This window comes from Anabrus simplex, chromosome 2 (genome assembly GCF_040414725.1).
Source record: "Anabrus simplex isolate iqAnaSimp1 chromosome 2, ASM4041472v1, whole genome shotgun sequence".
Lineage (NCBI taxonomy): Eukaryota > Metazoa > Arthropoda > Insecta > Orthoptera > Tettigoniidae > Anabrus > Anabrus simplex.
In genome coordinates, this window is record NC_090266.1 from 1,010,793,810 (window position 1) to 1,010,810,377 (window position 16,568).

Genomic DNA, 16,568 nt, shown 5'->3' on the forward strand with positions numbered 1-16,568 from the left:
GATGTTCATTAGGTGTTTTTCGTTTCCTCCAAATTGACCGCAGAGACGTTCAGTAGTAAATTTCAACTAAATGAATAAGAGGGAAATCAAATACAATAGTATTAACATAATAACATAACTAGTAATGGAAGCATAGAGGATCTCAAGATAATGAAGTATGAAATGTGAATAAAGTACGACTACACAAGAAATGTGGACTCACTATATCCGAAGTTGCAATGCTAAGGATGATTGGTGGGTAGTATCGTAGGAACGAACTTGGAAATCCAGTGAACTGATATGATGAAATTGGAGAACGAAGGAAATTATTTACGAGCGGATAAGTGAAAAATATCGCGGCAGGACTCTCACCAAGGTGGCCACATTTTGATAATCGACTAATACAAATGGGGTATTCTAAGCAATTCCACGGAGGTAAGGTAAGGGTTATTCTGCCCGAAGGCAGGTCCGAACCTCCGCAGAGGTGTTCCTGAGCCGGAGTTTACGTATGGTAGGGTGGCCAGTTCCTCTCCGCTCCTCCATTCCCTTACCCCCACCAACAGCGCGTGGCAACCCATCCAACTCCTGACCACGCCCAATGTTACTTAACTTCGGAGATCTCACGGGATCCGGTGTTTCAACACGGCTACGGCCGTTGGCTAATTCCAGGGAAATATTTTTAAAATTATTTTTACACAATCTGCTTTACGTCACATGGACACTGTTAGGTCTTATGGTGACGATGGTATAGTAAAGGACTAGGGGGGAGGTGGAAATGAAATATCCGTAGCCTTAATTAACTTACAGCTTCAGCATTTACCAGGTGTAGAAACAGAAAACTACGGGAAACCATCTTCAGGGATGCCGACAGTGGGTTCGAACCCACTACCTTCCGAATGCATTCTCCAGCAGCGTGCCTCTAACCACACGGTCAACTAGCTCGGTCACGTAAATCATGATGTCAATAGTCACGTAAAACTTCAAGCCTGTATGTTACTGGAGAAGTTATATTTCCGAGAAAAAAACAGATTAAAGGGGTATTTTAACGGGAAACCATCTTCAGTGATGCCTACAGTGGGTTCGAACCCACTGTCTTCCGAATGCATTCTCCAGCAGCGTACCTCTAACCACACGGTCAACTAGCTCGGTCACGTAAATCATGATGTCAATAGTCACGTAAAACTTCAAGCCTGTATGTTACTGGAGAAGTTGTATTTCCGAGAAAAAACAGATTAAAGGGGTATTTTAATTCATTTATAATCTTCAATCACCCATTTTATCTTCGTCTCCTTGATAGGACAGTTCTGCAAAAGCAGTCTCACTGCTATTACATTATACCTTCAAGAATTGTTGGACGGACATCGAATTCTTTAATGTTGCCGATATATTCTATGTGCAGTCTGTTTTTAACAGTGGTCAATGAATTTAATTGGAGAGCAGGGCAGCTATTCAACTTGAGTACGTGCCTTGCGGGAATAGTAACAATAAAGTAGCAGTATTAAAATTCAACATAGATCGACTATCAACGAAGAACTTACCTATTTTGAGGATTACATTTTATAACTTCATTCTGCAGGTTGTATGAGATGGTGTTTGAAGTAAAAGTGAACAATCTATGGCACAGTGAATGCTCTAACGAATGCTAATTAAGATAATGATTTAAATATATTACATCACCCTAATTTTACCGCAATTGATCTTCAGAATTACTTGATTGGCCTTTATTTGATCACCACGCAACAAATTATCACTGATGATTGACTAAATGGAATTCGTTGAAGAAAGAAGTTTTCCGATCCAATTAATCCTTCGCAAAACGCAGTCAGTAATAAACGGGCAATTCATTAGCAAGCCAGGCAACATGATTGCGCCATAGATGTCCTGGATGCACCCACCACAGACAACATTTAAATTAGCAGGCTAATACGTTGTCATTAATATTCATAGACTTACAGAATTAATACAGCGTGCTTGCTATCAGAATAATTAGCAGGCCGCTTTGGGAAGTTTTCTCCTATAGGCCTGAGCCGACAAGGGAATATCATAACAAAAACGAATGTTGATGTTCGCTCTTATTCCTGAAGTGCGCTTGAATTACCAAATTTTACCCCCGAGACATACTGATCGAACATTGGAAACTTCAACCTGTATAATGGGGCCTGACAGAACAATAAAACCTCATTATTAGTGGATCATGAGATAACATAGTTATTATATCCAGACATCCACACTTTTCAACGCAGTACGAACTTTTCAGATCTTCGAAAAGTGAGTGTTAGTTACAATATCAATTCCAACGGGCGAGTTAGGAGCGCGCAGCTATGAGCTCGCATCCGGGAGATAGTGGGTTCGTACCCCACTGTCGGGAGCCCTGAAGATGGTTTTCGGTGGTTTCCCATTTTCACACCAGGTAAATGCTGGGGCTGTACCTTAACTAAGGCCACAGCCGCTTCCTTCCCATTCCTAGGCCTTTCCTGTCGTATCGTCGCCATATGACCTATCTGTGTCGGTGCGACGTAAAGCAACTAGCAAAAAAAATCAATTCCTATAGGACTATATTAATCACATTCATATTTCCGGAATAAGTGTAAGCGACCTCCATATATAGCTGTATAGGACTTGAGACATTATAATAACTTCATGATATTAGTTCTCCATCCCACTAACACCTTTTACTGTTTTCAGAGACCCCGAGGTGCCAGAATGTTTTCCTGCAGGAGTTCTTTTACGTGCTTGTAAATCTAACCAAGGCAGGCTGATATATTGGGGTACTTTCAAATAACATCAGTCAGAGTAGAGATTCAACCCTCGTACTTGAGCTCTGAAAGACATCGCTTTATCGTTTAATTTACTCTGCGATGTAAAGGAACTGATACTTGTTATGCGAATTAGAGTTTTTTCTTTCCTAATGTGATATCAAACATCACATTGATACTCGTGGCTGTTGTCTAGCCACTGCAATCGAACGAAGCGTGCCAGGATGTCACAAACACGGGCACCTTTTAAGAAGATATATACACGTCTCTTGATAGGGCTAATTAAGAACAGTTCGGTAGCTGGAGGGAAATGCAATGTGCGACAATTGGGAATAATCATTCTTTACGCACACGGTAGGAAGTGCTTAATTTTGATATCCATTACGATATCGTCTTAAAACCGCAGTAATTGTACAGGCATAAAATCGAAAATTATTATTATTATTATTATTATTATTATTATTATTATTATTATTATTATTATTATTATTTATAGGATGTGTATATGCGTATTTGGACGATATTGCACCGTGGTAGCACAGTGAATTTAGTCCAATGACTTGAGAGTCAGACTAGGATTAAACAAGTTCAGAAAGGAAATACATTAAATTCGCTCATAGCTTGCACAGAATTTTGTTCAAAGAAGATTGTTAAATTTAATATTCAACTTCTAGACCATCGCAAAAGAACACAGCAGATATTTTATCTTGTTTTCGCGGCCAGGAGTTTTACTTTGTCCTATTCTGCTTTTCATGTATTTAAACCCCTAAGCACCGTTCGGTGTAGTGTCAGCGTAGAGTAACACAGGATGCTACGGACGGATGACGAATGGTCTACTGTGAAAAATTACTTTTTTCGGCGAACGGGTAGCTAAAGTTCCGGAGTTTGGTAGACTACGTGTGAGCACTACAATTTTTCTCTCACATTACAGCGCCAAACCAGCCTGATGATCTGAGGAGAAGTCGGTAATGGACACACCTCACCAACTCCAAACCGCCTTGAAAATTCGTAAATTCTACGTATTCGTCAATGTTCCAGCAAGCTCTGCTACTGTCTAAACGTGTGACTGTATGATATATCTCCTGCTCTCTCCACACCAATATACAGTCGGCCTTAGGCCGTTCCATCATAGAGACGCTCTTCGACCCGTGCCGTGTGAGGAGAAGCTCACTAATTGTGTATGTTGCACCATGCAGGATATTCTCAGCTGGATCATGCACTCTCAGCTGCAAGCATGTCAAACCGCCCACGCTGTGACGTCACACCTCTGTTAGAAGAGGGCCTGTGCTTTCGGTCATGAGAAGATAAGCATGCGTTTTAAATCGCCCGCTCTTATTAGGTCACAGTTCTGTCACTTCTCCAAGGAGAGACGGCAAAGTGCCTCTGTGTGGTTAGGTTACCGTTCGTAACTAAGGTTAGGATCACACACGTGTTAACCACACCTACAATTCACCTCATAAGTTCGGCTCCTCCAAGGGGAGCCTGTAAAGAGCATGTCTGAGCTTAGGTTAGCGTTCCTCGTAACGAGGTTAGGTTAACACGTTATCATGGCGTCATAACCTCAACTAAAAGTCACCTAACCGATAGGACTCTACGAAGGGGAGCCGATATAGAGCCTGTGTGAGTTTCGGTTAGCGTTCGTGCGCAAAGTTAGGTTAACACGTCATAATGACGTCTTAACATCATCTGCAGGTCATCTAACCGATTTGGCTCCTCCAAGGGGGTCCGACCGATTCGGGTCCTACAAAGGTGACTCTGAATTGACTGACTCTGTTCCTCCAAGGGGGCCCGTCCGATTGGGCTCCTCTAAAGCGAGCCGTGAGGTTAGCATTGCCATCGTACTTGACGGTATGACGTCATAACCTCACCTAAGGGTCGAAAACAACCCAGGTTGACCAGTGTTTTAGAACAGACTTTGCCCATCTACTACTTTTAAAATATATTTTTTTTCAGGGAGTTAATAAATGTATTACTCAAAGTTAGTTTCGGCAGACTGAAGGGCCTATCAGTTAGAAACTAACTGATTCGAAACTGAAACGAAATGGCTTCAGATATTACAAAAGTAACAGGGAGGGCGTTATCATGACAAATTGAATAGGTGGGAAGGAATTTACTAGTCTGAGTGACTCTAATAAATGTAGTTCAGAATTTACATTGTTAGTGGCATTCAGAGTTACCGTTGCAGGCTGTACGCTATTCTTTTGTGCGAATAGCTTTGATGTATAAACTTGCATGACGAAATGTACGTCGACAATGGGCTGGGTCACTTGTTCTGATGTAGTCGCAGTATAAGTCAACTGCAGGTCGTAATTGTTGCAGTCCTTTAGGTAACATGCGTGGTTTCATTGCGGTGCAGGAATTCCGAGGTATATGGTGGTTATTTACTGTTATTAAGGCGTGTTCTAATCTAACGACAAGTGACAGAATGTTGTGGTAGGGTAGGGGAGTCTTTCAGAAGTGTGGTAATAGTCTTTCTGTATTCAGTCCAGTTTGTTTGATCATATCGTCTCCTAGACGGTGGATGGGGTAGGATAGTACGGGTTTGTGTAAGGCCACCAGAAATGGTTATGAGTGCGGCAGCATGATTACTACCTATTGTGAGATGTTGCTCTACTTTTGCGGAGTTTGAGAAAGAAGGTGATACGATGAAGACATATGGGTACTGTTGTTTGAGGACAGGGTATGAAAAGGGAATGGATGTACATGCCCCAGATGTTGGTACAGAGAGTATTGAGAGTAATCAAGTAGGGTGAAAGTTTACGGCTGAAACTAGCATACAATATTGAAACGTATTATCGGTATGTATTGTTCGGGTGAAGATAAAATGGATTGTATGGAGTTGGTATACTGATTGGAAAACGACTGAAGAACAAAGTTATAAAGGTTGAATATATCACTGGAAGGATTATGATGATAAGAATGAAAGGGAAAAGAAAAGACTTAGGGATCATTCAAGTTTATATGCCGACCTGTAATCATTCTGATGAATTAGGTAGAAGAGAGTTATCAGAAGATAGATCAACTCATTGAATAAGAGGAAAAGAATGCATTAATTCTTGTAATGGGTGATTGGAATGCGGTTGTTGGTGAAGGATCAGATGGTAAGACAATTGGTATATGCGGATTGGGAGACAGAAATGAGAGGGGAGAAAGGTTGATTGAATTCTGTAATGAAAATTGCATGGTGGTAGGAAACACTTTGTTTGACTACCACAAAAGGAAAAGGTATGCTTGGGTATCTCCATTAGATGACAAAAAATGTCAAATTGATTATATAGTGATACAACAACGGTAAGGAAACTGCCTAAAGAATTCTAAATGTTACCCAGGATCAGACATTTATTCTGACCATATATTAGTTGTAGCAGAGGTACAAATTAAACTGAAAATAGTATGGAAAGAAAAGAAGAGAGAAGAAATTAATATTGTGAAAGTGAAATACAAAGACAATTGTACAGAACTAGAGGATGAGTATTGGAACAATAATAGGTTAGGAAATGAAACAGAAAATGCAGAAAGGAGATGGGAAACTTTTAAAAATGGGATAAAGGGAGCAGCTAAGGAAACGTTTGGAGTCAAGGTGAGGAAAAAGACAAAGAAGGAATTGATAACATCAGAAATTTGAAGTAAAATGGAGGAACGCAGGTAATGAAAAACAGTAAGCACAGAAGAAGGAAAGCGTAACTAGAGGAAGTTAAATAATGTATTAAGAAGAGAAACAGAAAAAGCTAAGAAGAAATGGTTAGGAGAAACGTGTGATGAGATAGAGCAGCTGGAGAATGAAGGGAAATATGACTTGATGTACAAACAAGCAACAAATATAGTATTCAAAGAAGAGAGAAGGAGCAACAGCAATAAGGAAATAGAGCCTATAGATGGCACAATAATATATGAACCCCAAGAAATTATGAAAAGATGGGAAGAATACATAGAATGGCTAAATGATCGGGACAATCGACCAAATGAAGAAGAACTTTAATTAGAGGAGGAAGATATGGTTAAAGGGGATGAAAAAGGTGAAACCATATTGAGAAGAGAGATAAAAACATCACTGAACGAGATGAAAAATAGAAAGAAAAGGGAATAGATGAGATTCCTGTTGAACTGTTAAAAGCGTTAAATAACGAAGGAAGAAAGGAGTTGATTGGATTATGTAATCAAATATACACGTCAGGAAAATATCCAAAGGACTTTAGTGAAATCACCTTAATCCCTATGTAAAAAAAAGGAACAGAAAAAATTTGAAGTACATAGGACATTGAGTCTAATTTCACACGCAGCCAAAGTCTACAGAAGGATATATGGAAAGCTGATTAACTTTATATGTGAAGAACAGTTTGGTTTTAGGAGAGGAGTTGGAACAAGACACGTTATTGGAGTTCTGAGGGTGATAGTAGAGAGGTACATATAGAAAAACAGGAAGGTTTATGCTGTATTTATTGACCTTGAGAAGGACTTTGACTGTGTCAGATGGGACAAATTGATGACAATCCTGGAGAAACATGGAGTTGATTGGAGGGATAGAAGGCTAAATAATTTGTATTTAAACCAGAGAGCAAGAGTGAGAATAGGAGACGCGTTGAGTGAAGAAATTGAATTATGAAGAGGCGTAAGACAGGGCTGCTATTTATCACCGATACTGTTCAACGTCTATCTCGAAGAAATAATCAATGAATGTTTTAACGGAGAAAGTGGAGTTTGTGTTGGAGGTAGGAGAGAAGAATGTATAAGATTTGCAGGTGATATGGTTGTGATGGGAGAAAGCGAACGTGAAATAATACAAATGATAGATAAACTCAACATGAAACTAGAAGAATATGGAATGAGAATTAATGAGAAGAAGACCAAAAGTATGATGATTGGAGGAAAAATGACAAGTTGTCGTATTAGTATAGGGGGAGAAGAAATAGAGCAAGTCAGTAACTTTAAGTATTTGGGAAGTATGTTCCGAGATGATATGTATTGCACGACAGAAATTAAGAAAAGAATTGCAATAGCAAAAGAAGGCTTTAAGAAGGAATTCAAAATTACTTTGTTTACCACTAAATAAGGATTTGAGGAAAAGACTTGCTAAGTGTTATATTCGGAGCATAGCGCTGTATGGCGCAGAGACTTGGACATTGAGAAATGAAGATGAGAGAAGATTGGAGCCACTAGAGATGCGGGTATGGATGAGAAGAGAACGAGTGAAATGGGAAGACCGGGTAGGGAATGAGGACGTATTACGGAGAGTTGGAGAAGAACGAAGTATGTTGCAAATCATTAGGAGAAAAATGAACTGGATCGGATATTGTTTGAGGAAGGACTGTTTACTTGAAGGAAGGAACAGAAGGAATTGTGAAAGGAAAAAGAGGAAGAGGAAGGAAAAAATATCAAATGTTGGACAATATCTAAAGCAATAAATATTCGGACATGAAAATCTTGGCGCAGGAGATGCAACAGTGCAAGTGGTTCATCCCATGACAAGACCTGCCATAAGGCAGAATACCTAGATGATGATGATCGGTATGTTTAATGAAGTCCTAAGGTGGGTGATATCTGGCATATATATATCTAATTACAGTAGTAAATGATTGATTTGTAGCAAAAATTCTAGTATTAGATTTTCCTGAAAATTGTTCTGGAATTGATAGAAATGTCTGTGAGTAGTAAGATCCTTCCTAACGCCTTTAGTTACGCCACCACGAGCTTTAGGCTATATAGGAAATTGTGGTTGTTGGCGTTGCGTAAGGAAGGTCTCATTTAATATGAATAAATCCGTCACATACAACGAGAGCAAGATATTAAGAAGGGCACAGTTGGCATTGTCGGAAAGCATATATATATATATATATATATATATATATATATATACACGTACGTATTATAATTTCACATTTCTATTTAACGGTTCAGGGTAATGGTGTTAAGGGGGAGAATGCGAATATGCAACATCCACATGAGTACTCAATAACAACCGTGCCACGTGTTGGATTTGGTGTGAGGATAAGTGGGAGAAGGAACAGAAGGGTGCTATGAAGAACAATCGTCATAAATCTGACGTTTTACGTGCTGGGTGACGGGTGGCTGGAGGAGAGGGAGATGACAGGAACAGCAGCATTTCCTGCAAGGTTAGGTTCGGATTCCGGTTTTACCTTGCACTTGTAACTAAAGGAGTGTGAGACTCATTACAGTTTACATCTTTTGGAGCCTGCTTAATGGAACATGCATACCTAGGGTTCTCTTCGGCACATGTGTCACATACTACCTTTTGAACGCATTGCTGGCCCGGAAGATTGTCAAAGCGCTGACAGGGACCGCAGCGGGCATGACGTCTAAAGGCGGACCTCCATGACGGACGTATCTCAGGGCGTCGTTCCGTGGTAGATGTGGCTATCTTCGGGTTGAAACCTTTCCTGGTCCGTTGTATTTCGAAATGATATTGGGACAGGTTAAACTTGTAACGGATAATATATTGATAGAGGGCTCTGTTATTTGTTAGGCTTAGGTCAATATTAGTAAGTTTAATGCCCTAGAAAGGAGAGGGATAGTAGGAGTAAGTGTGATCGTACTGTGTTGTATGCGAACTGGGAGTATTGGAATTTTTGCAGCATCGGTCAAGTTACGGACGTTTCCATGCATGTAGAGAGCCGGTGATGACACCTTTGGGTTGGCTGGGTTGAAGCTGGGTGGTGAGGTACGTAATGGCTGAATACCAGTGTTGTGGACGACGTGCTTGCTAGCTCAGTCGCTGGAGTACTTGGTGTATAAGTAGAGCTAGTAGATTGTTCCTCAGGGCTCACACACAAGAGGGAACATTCCCTCATCCGTCCTCCCGGCGAGTTGAGGGACGATTTGTCACCGTTGTGTCGGACGGGTCTTTAGGATTGGTCTTCCATCGAGTTAGACTCTGAAGATTTAGCCTGCTCACTTGTAGATGACAGAATCATCGTAATAAGCTTGCCCGTAGAGAGAGTAATCTGGTGGCTTCTCCACGTTTCGAGCAGCTGGAAGGTGTCTAGCTTGCCCGTAGACAGGAGAATCTTGTGATGTCTCAATGCTTCTGTGGCTGGAATGTTTTGCTGACAGAAGAAAATCTGAAAGTACTCGAACAGAGTGACGTGTACACGATGATCTAGAGAACTGTGTTTTTTTGTTAAATCATTCATTTATTGTTATTTCATTTTCTCTTTATGGGAGTGGGCCATCAGCTCTTCGAGGAGGTTTAAGGCAATTGACACATGATTGTATTTACATTTTATGGTTTTGTTTGGTGGGTGTAGTGTGCTATATCACAAATTTAAAAGTTGTACGTTTGAAAAATGCATATATAAATACACAAAGTTACATATTTTTTTCTTTCTACCAATCATTCTGTAGTTTAAAATCCTTAGCTTCTTATTTAAATTGTCTATATTAATGCACTATTATTGATACATAGTATACATACGAAAAAACTATTAAACAATAATGATTTTTCGTCCTGGCTCACACCTATAAAACATAATCTTTAATTATTAGTTCTTCCATAACGTTCGTTACCATGGAAGTAATTGTGAGACAGTTTCCGGAGGTTATTTATGCAAATTTAAAACACACGCTTTAGCAGTCGTTGATTGGAGAAAATATAGTTTCACTAAAAAGAAGTACTGATTGATGACGGCTTTACCAAGTTTGTCCTTACCATATCGATTAATATAGCCAGGTCGTCATAGTTTTTGAGAGTTATTCTGTAGTGCATAGTTTACAATTCCAATACGAGATGGCTGTGGTATCAGAGAAAGTTACATAATCGCGAAGAGGCAGCTAACACTTGTGAGCTTGTAGTCGTTGCCAGGTATGTAACATTTGCATTGACTCATCTTACTGGATATTAATAATACATCTATGTGTAGGCAGAGTTCGGTGTAGGAAATAGGTGTTTGGGGGTGGACTTGGCTGATTTAGAAGGGTAGTGCTGATGAGGGGGGCAGTGTATACTGATCAGGCCGGTAGGACACTCGGAATGGCGGACACGGACGACTCGCTATATAATCTGACCGTCCAGCTGCAGCTGGGCTGCTACATCGTTGGACGCGAGGAACGGAGCTATAATCTACTGTCATCGGCATCGTGTGTAGCTGTCTCGCAGCTCTCCACCACAGAAGATCCGGTACGGGAGATGCAGCCGATACGACCACCTACCAGCAGCGCCATGCGTGCAGCTTAAGGTATGTGCTATCTGCGCCAGTAAGGAACACCACACCAACGTCTGTCCCAAAAAGGTTAACCCGGAATGCATCAATTGCAATCAAGCCTAATTGGCTTTTAGCTATAAATTTAAAGCTAAGCCAGCCCGTGAAACTTCACAGCCGGAATTGGTCATCTCTGTTACCTCCCAAGATCTCCCCACGCTTGCCTCTTCCTCCTCTCTCCCCTCCACCAGTTCTGAGGATACCATTCGTTTTATAACGATCGTACTCCAGACAGTCCTTCTTTTTCACAGTCGTAATATCCTCTCGAAAATTCAATTAGCGGCACCGTCAGCCTTAAACACCCATCTAAATATTGCTTATTCAGGAAACACTTTGCTTTCTTTCCGTTGAATGCCTTTCCCTTTTTAAGTTGGTGTGATGAAGATATACTATACTAATATAAGATCACTAAAAGCAAACCGGCCGCTTCTTGATACTTCCCTTTCCGTGTATAACACGGATGTTTTTGTACTTAATGAGACATGTCTGACACCACATCAAAATCCACAGTTCAGTTTTTCAACAATTTTCTTGGAGACTGTTCGATTGGAGTATTTTGTCGTAGCTCTGGGAATGTTCGAGAATACTCGCACGTATACTGATCCATGTTTGAGCCTTTTATTCTTCTTCTTCAAGGAGATATTTCATTCCTTCCCCGAAAAGGGAGAAGGTGGGACACCAGCTTTGTGATATAGGAATTGCATACTTGACTATGTTATTAGCATTTTTGTAGTATGTACTGTAGTTTAGTTTAGTTTACTGCCTTTATAATATGGTGGGACACAGGCTATGAAGCCTGCTGTTATGCCAAACCGTCAACACCGTTATATGATTCATGGAATAACGTAAATAGAATTCACATAATAATAATTAGTAAAACAACACATTTCTACATCCTAAAGTAGGAACAATAGGTACTGATTGATTTGGCAGAGAGGTGACCACGACCGCACACTGGGGACCAGTTCTTTTACTGCACTTTTATTTGTTCAATTACATGTTATTTTTAAAGTGGACCAAAGAGCCCAACCGTAACGTTCTCCGTTAAATTTAAGATACATTTTTCCAATGACCATGCCATTCATTGGGTTTTGAATTTGTTGACTTCGTTTCATGCACTGTGTACTGTTGAGAAGGACAGCAATGCAATTGAAATACAGTTTCGCTGTGTTATCTCGTCTCTTTCCGATTCAGCGGCAATGAAACAAAAGTTGTGTAACTCCGAAATATTGTGCATCATACTGTTCCTTCCTGTAGGTCGCTCGATGTAAGGGTGAAGTATATATTCTTATCAACAAGGCATGAGTCAGGCAACATCAAAGAGAGCGGCACATCGCTTTCTGTCTCATTCCTGCACATATGAAACTCCTAATATCTCCGGAAGTACTCGTGGGATTTGCAAAATAAGTACATGACTGAACTTATCCAACGATTCTTAGATGTTCTATTGGGTTAAATTTATAATTACATTAAAGAATTGCTACCAGGTTCTCGGTAATTACGTCCGTGATGAAGACGAATTGGGCAGTATTTGATGAGCCCCGTAATGAAATTAACGAATATTAAAACAGAATGTTTTTTTAATGGACCAGAAGATATTTGAGGTGGACACCTTAGCTGAATAATCCTGTATATATATTTTGTACGAACGATTGGCGGTCAAATAATTTCGTTGATGTAGTTTCATATCATAGTTTCATTTCAACTCGAGAGCTTAGTACTGATAATTCAGACAACGCATGTAAGCTAACTCTTAGTACGCAGATCATACAGTTTTGAAAAATTGCGTGATAAACTACTGCAATGAAATTAATTTTAACGTCATTATTCTTTCCATAATAATAATAATTGGCCTAATAATAATAGTAAATACAATACAGTATTAAAATCATCACTGTAGCCGAAGAACGCGTCTTCTGCCTTCCACGTATGTGAAGCAAGCGATACTTCCAGTTCATAGTTCTCTAAGAACAACTGATAGATTGATGTAGGAACTTGCGTTTTCATCCGTTGTTGGAATAATTGGGGTTGAAGTTTACTAAACGAGAACCTTCTGACATTTGCCCTTAATCAAATGGATAGACAAAACTCACACATGACAGTAGTAAATATACCACACGCATTCGCATGAACACATAGTGAACTCATAATTTAAAATTCAATTCATTTCCAAATGCGGAATGTCCATTATAAGTTATTTATGGTATGCAAAATTATCAGTGTCCAACTTGAGTTTTCATCTCAACGTAAATTACGACAATTCTACGGGATGGAATATTATGTATATTTGTACAGTGGTCTAATTTTCACAAGGTGATATCAATTATGAAGTATTGAGGAAATCATTAACTCTTCAGTTTCATATAACCAATGCAATATGAAAGAACAAATGAAGTGTCCGTCACTGGCTAGTTAAGCCTGCTGTACTCACCTGAGAATCGATTCTTCGAGTGAAGTGGCCAAGTAAGCTTACATTCGAACTCGACCATCGGCACCTCTGAAGACGCCTTCCTTGGTTCCTCATTTTCATATCAATCAAATGCCTGGACTATATCTGAAAAAGGTCAGTGTCCCAATATTTGGACTTCTACGTTCTTCTTCCTTTCCAGCGACACTGAACGCCTGTATGCTTTCTTGAGGAGCAGCTTTCCACATTTTATGCACTCACATCCAGATTTTATCAATATTAGCTGTAAATATTTCGAATATCGCACCCTTCGTCTGATCAAGTCCCAGACATTTTCGATGTGCGATGAATCTAGCGGTCTGGCGAACTACACTGAAAGTGTAATGTTGATATCGTTGAATAAGATGCATGTGGTCACGTTACATGCGTTTTGGCATTGTCTTGCTAAGATATGGGCTTTAGACTGCTTACAAGAATGGAAGACGTGCTGGTCGTAGAACTTAGTAGGTACTTTCAGGGCTGAGAGGTATGGATAGGTAATACGCACTCATACTTTTATCACTTCACCGCACCCTAAGATGCAAAAGCTCTTTTGTATTCAGTTCAACAGTCGAATATACTACCCGTCTCGGTCGGAGGGGTCTCACATACTAACTTCAGGCAACGTAGTTACCAATGAAAGCTACGCGTAAGAGTTGAATTCCTGGCTTGTTATTGAAACTAATACCTTATGTTAATTGTATATCTGTATTTTGTCAGCTGTGTATTGAAGCCGTTCAATACCAAGTTAATAGTCATGTCGAAAAGTCTAGTAAGATATATGTGCCGTTTTCCGCACTAAATTTTGAAGTATTTGGTTGTATATAGCATTTTGTGCCCTTTCCGGGATATGAACGACGCTGGGCGAGGTCGGAAGCTGGAACTCTAGTTACTGTTAAATAGAGAGCTAAGCCCGGGTACCGCGTGACCTTGCTATTACCCTCTTAATCGTGCAAGAGAGAAGGCAACATGAAGCGGGGCTTAGGCAACGGTTTGTGTCAGGAGGCTTGGATAATTTACAGGGTTTCAAACAAAGAACTATATATTTCGATCACTTCCATCCTTACTCCGTAGATACCAACCCACAGATTTCGTGGGCTCACCAATAACAGGAATAATGATTATCACCGTACCGGGGTTACACCTCCGTCCAGTTAAACTGAGGCCATCTATGTAATTGATCTTGAACAAATGTAATGCAAGACACTTGGATTTTCAACTATTCGATATCTCTACCCTCGGCCTAAGTGCCCCATCTGGCGGGATTAAGGACAATTAATTATTCTTAAAGGAATGTTAATTTTCACATTTGCCTAACCTTACTTTTTGAGGACTGTTTTGTTCTTGAGTCAAGGATGTCAATACTTCTGACCCCATCACTATCCCCTCTCCATCAACCAATCAGAAATTTTGTGAATATTCTCTCTAGCCAATTAAAATTGGGGTGTGTACATGCATCCAGCCTAACTGTAAGGAGTTCTAGAGACTATCCTTCCAGATACTATAAAAGCTGGGCGCTTAGAGGCAGTTGTCTTCTTCATTGCTCTGGTTTATTTTGCGCGGGGTGTACTAAGGGGCTAGGGGCCGCAGATCGACATTCGGAAGGCCTAGAAACTCAAGGCAATGGCGGACTTTTCTTAACATGTGATAGCTCCGGCAGATAGCTTGAGCGGAAGGTTTCAAAGCTCTTTTATTTTATGTAAATTTCTAAACCTGATGGTTTAAATGTAAAATTTTTGGTCAGTCTAAGGATATTGATTTATTCCCTGCTGGAAAGTATGTAATGTAAGGGAACGAAGAGTAATTACCCTCTGTTGATTCCCATTCAACTTGGTATGGGGTGACTAAAGTTGATTATCCTCTAAAATTCTTACCACCGATTTGGTATTTTGTTCCTCACTTAATCACCCCGGCGTAGAGTAGGCTTAGCCTCTGTATCTTCGGGCCATATGCCCACTTATGGTTTTAAGAGCTTTCTAAGAGGAGTGCAGGTTCTTCGCCTCCTTGCATTCTGTTTATGGCCTATCATTTTCAACCTTTTTCTTTTTACATTGTGGCCATTTATTATGAGCACTCATTATCCCTGCTTATGCTGCCGGAAAAGAAATTTAAAAATTTTGAGCAGAAATTAAGCCAAAAATGTAGCTAAGGGGCAGTAAATACATTATTTGAAGATTGCCAGGTATTACTTTGTGCAAAATTCATGCCTCCAGAGGTTGGACTGTATTAAGTTTGGAGCTCAGACTCCTAGGCTATGCAAGTTAGTTGAGGTAACATGGTCGTATAAAATGTTGTACCTATTTCAGAGATATAAGGCTTATCATTATGTTGATAATTTTCTCCAGGTTTGTAACTGATTTTTGGACTTAGAGTCGTTGTTGCTGGAGCTGACGAGCTCATTATTATATTGTTATTGATCATTCAGATCTTCTATTTACCAAATTTTAGATAAGAAAGAAGGAAGGAAAGAAATAAGATTTAAAAATTTAGTGCATTAACTTATTCTATGGTCAATTCCTTGTCCGCCCATACACCCCAGCACCTTCTTACACCTCTGTGATCCACGATATTTCCGTAACAATTACCATATGCACAGGACAACTAAATAAGGCGATCAATAAACCTAGCATAATTGGATGCCGTTATGCATCACTAGACCAAGCGCCAAAAGTTGGTTGCGAGATAATCGCGTTTAAATTTGGTTCTATGTGTAAATTCGGGCGAACATAATTTTACTAAATATGGTATTACTGGTGTTGTAGGATAATAGATTGTACCTTCTCACCAAATTTCAACATTTTTATAATCTCACTACATAGATTTTCTTCAAGAAATGGCGCTTAGTCTACTGATGCAATTTAAGGTTTTTCTCAAGTGCGAATAATGTATCACGATGCTACACCAATAACACCTAACTGTTGAATATCTACTGAGTAAAACTTCAAAAAAATACAACGTGGCGGCAGCCATGATTAAAAACTGAATCTCCTACTGTCTGAAAAGGCCCGCTAAGTGCTTGATCCACCACGAGCCGCGCCACAACTCCGGTACATTATTCAAGTTTTAGTTGGAGAAATTCTAGAAGGGAAGCTATTCTCTAAAGTCGTTGCTATAACGACTTACTGATTTTAGGAATTTCAACTTATTTGAGTCAAATACAAATGGTAAGACATG